Consider the following 6013-nt stretch of genomic DNA (forward strand, 5'->3'; position numbering starts at 1 on the left):
AGTTAGCATAATGGTTATGTTGCTGGACTCCCATGTAGTCAACCGCAGTTCGAGTCCCAGACCCAGCAGCTTAAACTCATGCCGGGCACGTGTGCATGCATGCCCAAGATCCTGAGAGGAGAATGGAGGAGAAGGGACTACAGTGTGGCCATCCCCCCTGGGGGGTGATTTCTCACTTTCTGTCTCTCTGTCTTTCTGGAGAGTGCATGCGCCCTATAGCAAAAACTTCTTCAAAAAAAGAAATAAAAAAAGAACTCTCTGAGGGAAACTATGAAAAACTTAAACAAGAAATTTAAAATGATACAAAAAAGTATAAGAACGTCCCATATTCCTAGCTTGAAATAATTAATATAATCAAAATGTCAATTCTACCCAAATTGATCTGCAAATTTAATGCATTCTCAATCAAATTACCAGAGATATTATTTATAGATTTAGGGGAAAAAAAAAGAATCTGTCTGGAATAATAAAAGACCATGTGTTTCCAAAGCAATACTGTGTAAGATGAGTGGAGTAGGAGGCATCTCACTCCCTACTCCACAATATATTACAAAGCTGTGATAATCAAAACAGCATAGTACTGACATACTGGCATGAAAACAGACTTGTGGACCAATGGAACAGAATAGAGACCCCAGAAATAAATCCCAAAACACACAGTCAACTGATTTTTTAACAAGGGGCACCAGACAATCCAGTGGGAAATAGAAATTCTTTAGCAAATGATGCTGGAAAAACTGGATATCCACCTGCAGAAAGATGAAGTTGGATTCAATTGCTCATCGTTAACAAAAATCAACTCAAAATGGATCAAAGATATAAACCTAAGACCTCAAACTATAAAACTACTGGTGGATAACACAGGGGAAACTCTTGGAGACATCAGTGTAGGCAGAGGCTTTTTAAATAAGACCCCAAAATACAGGCAATAATCCCCAAAATTGAATACATCAGGTTAAAAAGCTTCTGCTCAGCAAAAGAAACAACAATTAGAGTGAATAAGCAACCCTTGGAAGGGGAGAATATATTTGCAAACTATGCCTCACATAAGGGACTGATAACAAAATATATAGGGAGCTCAACCAGCTTACCTAAAAAAAGATAATCAACCCAATTAAAAGATAAGAAATGAGCTGAACAGATAACTCTCTAAGAAAGATAAATGAACAGCCAAAAGACATATGAAAAAATGCTCAACATTCCTTAAGGGAGATGAAAATGAAAACAATGAGATACCACCTAACCCTAGTCAGAATGCCTAAAATTAAAAAAAAAAAATTAATAAAGAATGATAAGTTCTGGTCAGGCTGTGGTGAAAAGGAAACTCTCCTATATTGTTGGTGGGAATGTAAATTAGTACCGCCAGTGTGGAGAACAATATGGAGGTTCCTCAAAGACCTGCAGATAGAACCGTATAATTCTGCAATTCCATTTCTGGATATCTACCCAAAGGATATGAATACACTCAGTCAGAAAAACAGTTGTACATCCATGTTTATTGTAGCATTATTCATGATTGCTAAGAAATGGAACCAACCCAAATGTCCACAAACAGATGAATGAATTGAAAAGTGCGGCACATATACACTATGTAATAATACTCAACCATAAAAAACAATAAGACCCTGGGGTTTGATAGAAATTGGATGAATATGGAAGATTTACTGCTAAGTGAAGCAAGCCAGTCTATGAAAGAGAGGCATTGTATGTCCCCACTCAATATATAGAGAGTGTCTGCATTCTATGGCAGAAACTGAAAGACTAGAAGGTATAAAAGCAAGAGAGCAACTGTGGATTCTGGAGACAGTGTAAAAGGAGGGTGGGAAATGGGAGAGGGTGAGAGGGAAGAAATCAAGGGGGAAAAGAAAGAAGCAAAACACTTAAGGGACACAAAAATGGAAAAGTGTTTATTGATGATCGTGTGTGTGGTAATACATTTGACTGGACTAATACACAGTGTAGTCATGCTAGAAAATTCCTTTTTGTATGTTCTAATGATATACGGTGATTGAATGCAAAAAGTAATCATAATAAAAAGTATCTTTTGAAAAGGGAAAAAAAAAAGACATCAGGGCAGGGCTCCCACAATTGCCTTCTGGTGGCTCTAAAAGACTCAAACAATAAAGATATGCATTTTCCTGTTTTCTAGCTATATGATGCCCTGTGCCACTTCATGACTCTGCAGAAAGTCTACGCCGTCAAGAAAAATCAACAGATGCAGTTCCTTGACCTTGGATCTTCCAAACCATGAGCTAAATAAACTTCTAATTTTTTGAGAGGAGTAAATCATTTATTGATTACACATTATAGTGGAAGATACACAAGCTTCATTCCCATATATTTTATCTGGTACCATTATTCAATTTAGATGTATTGCATAGGCTATGCCAATAATCATTTTTTAATAACCAAATTGTGATTATCTGGGTGAACCTCTGAATGAACTTCAGGACACAGTAACTGTCAGTTCAACTATACCAATGTTTCTGAAGACAACTGGCTTTTCCACCCAAGCAGGTATAAATAATTATCTAATTTCAAAATGGAACCTGGAGCACATTTTTTAAAAAGATACATTTATTTAGCATCATGATCAGACTATTACATTTAGTAATCAACAGCATGGGTAGAAAAAAAAATCTACATTTAAACTCTTGGAATGCTTTTCACTGTCCACAGAACAGAAACTAAAATAACCTATTAAAATATTAATCACAAATACAGCCCTCACATTTTTTGTCCATACATTTGAATATTGCCTAAAACACTTCTTTGTGGCAGTTGGCCCTGCCACTGCTGTGTTTGGTTGAGTTCACAAATCCGTTGTAACCTGTAGCTTCCCTGTCACTTCTCTGGCTCTCCTCTCCTGCTAAAACTTTGTTTCTAGGCAGTTAATTAAAACCTTCTGCCACTGCCATAGCTATTGCTGCTGTTGAAAACAGCCACAGCCACCTGAATTTTGTGCATTGGCAAAGTACTGGCCTCTATCCCATAAGGCCAGAGCTTCTGCCTTCAAAGTTCCTATCCTTTAAGGGTCCAAAATTTGAAGACTGATTTTTTTTTTTTTGAGAGGTTATTGTTATAGGGCATTTACGCTCACCAGAAAGACAGAGAGAGACGAAGAGACAGAAAGCAAGAAATCACCCCTCAGGGGGGATGGCCACGCCGAAATCCCTTCTTCTCCATTCTCCTCTTGAGATCACGGGCATGCATGCACGCACGTCCACTGTGTGCATGCTTCACTTCACTTAAGCCACTGAGTCTGGTACTCAAACCACAAATGACTACATGAGAGTCCAACAACATAGCCATTACACCAACAGCTGGTCCCTGAAGACTGATAGTTAATGATTGCCAAACTCATTGTAGCTTCCACTACCTCCAAAATTGCTTCCACTATCACAGTCGAAGCTGCCTCCACCTCCTCTGTTGTTATAGCTGTCATAGCTGCCAGCCCCTCCATAGTCACTGCCCTGGTTTCCATAACCCTGTCCACCATTTCCATAGCCTCTGCTTCCTCCAGAGTAACCAGAGCTGCCTCCTCCATAACCAACATCAATACCAAATCCGTTATAGCGATCCATACTTCCACCATATCCACAACCACCATGGTTGCCACCAAAGCCACCATGGCCACTGAACTTTCCTCCATGACCAAAGTTGTCATTACCACTAAAAACTCCTCCTAGACCACCACTAAAGTTTCCAGAACCATTTCGACCTCTTGGGCTGGAGGACACACTCCTCCAGATGGCACTAGCTATCTCTAGTTTGGAGAGGGCTTCCCTTATTTCACAGTTGTGGTCATTCACACTATGGTATTTCTGAAGACAGTCTTATCCACAGAGTCATGATCATCAAAGGTTATAAAAACAAAGTCCCTCTTGCCACTGCCTTGGTCAATCATGATTTCAACCACTTCAATTTTCCCATACTGTTCAAAATAATCCCTTAGGTGATGTTCTTCAGTGTCTTCTTTAATGCCACCAACAAAGATCTTTTTCACAGTTAAGTGGGCACCTGGTCTTTGAGAATTCTCTCTTGAGACAGCCCTTTTTGGCTCTACAATTCTTCCATCCACCTTGTGTGGCCTTGTATTTATGGCTGCATCCACCTCCTCCACAGTGGCATATGTGACAAACCCAAAGCCCCTGGAACACTTGGTGTTTGGATCTCACATTACCACGCAGTCCGTGAGCTTCCCCATTGCTCAAAATGGCTCTTCAGGCTCTCATCAGTTTCAAAGCTCAACCCTCCAATAAAGAGTTTCCGCAGCTATTTGACTCTTTAGGAGACTCTGACTTAGACATGATGGCAGTGGGAAGAGAGACCTCAATGATGCTTCCCCGACAGTGTCCACAGGCTGAAAGTCAAACCTCTAATTCTTTATAAACTAGTGTGGTATTCAGTTATTAAACTGAATGGACTAAAACAGATATCTACTCAGGCTTACAGTTTCCATATTCTTTCTTGCTCAACTTCATGATAGAAAAAAAGACAACCATATTCGTCAATTCATGGCAACCTTCTCAAGTCCAAAGTTGCTTCCTTTTTTACACATTCTGAAGATATTATTTATCCCTTTGTCCTTGTTTTTAGTCCTGAGAAGTCTGATACGATTCAGATTTTCGTTCTCTTGTAGTCAGTGTTCTTTTCTTCCTAGGAGCTATTTTTGTTACTCTTAATTTTCATGAAAATGCCTTTTAGAGAGCTTTTATTCTCCTTAACAATCCACTAGGCATTCAATGCTGAGAATTCCATAAAAGCATTTATTGGTGCTGACAGGTGGTGGTGTGGTTAGGACACTGGACTCCCACTTGACCGACTATGGTTCAAGTCCCAGACTTAGCAACTTGCTTTCTCGCTTTCCCTCTCTCTCTGGACCAATAATAATAATAATAATAATAATAATAATAATAACAACAATAATAATAATAAAATTAAAAATTTCTTTTTTAAAAAAGAGCATTTATCAATTTGTGAAGGTCACTAACTAGTACATAGATATCCTATATATTCAAAATTGTAATTGTTGAACTTTTCTGATTATATGGGCACATGCATATGGTAAGCATTTAAAGTAGGCTTTACAGACTACTACAGGTACTCAATAAACATTTGTGTGGGTGAACAAATAAACAAGCGAGGAGCACATTGCTTAGCACATAGTAAATTCAAGGTAGCTATTATTATGAACAGAAGTGCCACAGGACAGAAAGATGCAAAGACTTGATCCTTGTCTTGAAAAGCTTTTAGTTGAGACAGGTGGATATGCTGCCAGTACTTACCACATCATACTGTACATTTAAAATACTAGAGAAACAGAGCATTACTAAGTCCCTGAGACTTCCTAGGAAAAAAATGAGAGCTGAATTTTGAGGACAGGATAGGATAGGACAGAACAGGATAGCAGGGAAGTGGAGAAAGGAAATTCTAGCTAAAAAGAAAGGTTACACGAAAGCCCACCCGGGACACACCATCTTTACTTTGCTGCAACTAGAGTAAAGATTAGAATGAGTGGCAAAGAAAGAGGCAAAGGAGTGAGAGATTGTCTTCAGAAGGCAAGGGAAAGCTGCTTTACTTCACTTAATGCTTACATAGTGCTCTGAGTGGGTTTTAAGATAAGGAGACCAGTCTAGGAATGACTAAGTCACCAAGACCACCTGGATGTGAGAGGCAGAGCCAGGACTTAAGCATGGGTCAGAGGCATCAGCTACAAGCATCAGGAGCTAGGACTATTGTAAATTTCTCAAATTTGTTGTCTATGAGACTTATCTCCAAGAAATTATAGGCAGAAAGTCTCATAAAGGAAAGAGCTTGTTTAATTGTGTGTGTGTGTGTGTGTGTGTGTGTGTGTGTGTGTGTCTGTTTTTAGGGGTAATGATAAAGCAGAGACAGCTGTTTGTTCTCCACAAACAGGAGCAAGACTTTTGAGGACCAGAGGTCTGGGAACAGTTTAGGGAGGAAGGTAAATGGCTCAGTCCTTAGACTCCCTGACAGAAGAAAGGGAGGC

The 6013-nt window shown here is 39.3% G+C and overlaps 1 pseudogene; it reads right to left on the reverse strand.

Moving 5' to 3' along the window:
* Nucleotides 1-2895: 2895 nt before the first annotated feature.
* LOC106733618 (heterogeneous nuclear ribonucleoprotein A1-like) lies at nucleotides 2896-4310 on the reverse strand (annotated as a pseudogene).
* Between the last annotated feature and the right edge of the window lie 1703 nt (nucleotides 4311-6013).

Source organism: Tupaia chinensis, unplaced genomic scaffold, assembly GCF_000334495.1.
Source record: "Tupaia chinensis unplaced genomic scaffold, TupChi_1.0 Scaffold144247_1, whole genome shotgun sequence".
NCBI classification, from domain to species: Eukaryota; Metazoa; Chordata; class Mammalia; order Scandentia; family Tupaiidae; genus Tupaia; species Tupaia belangeri.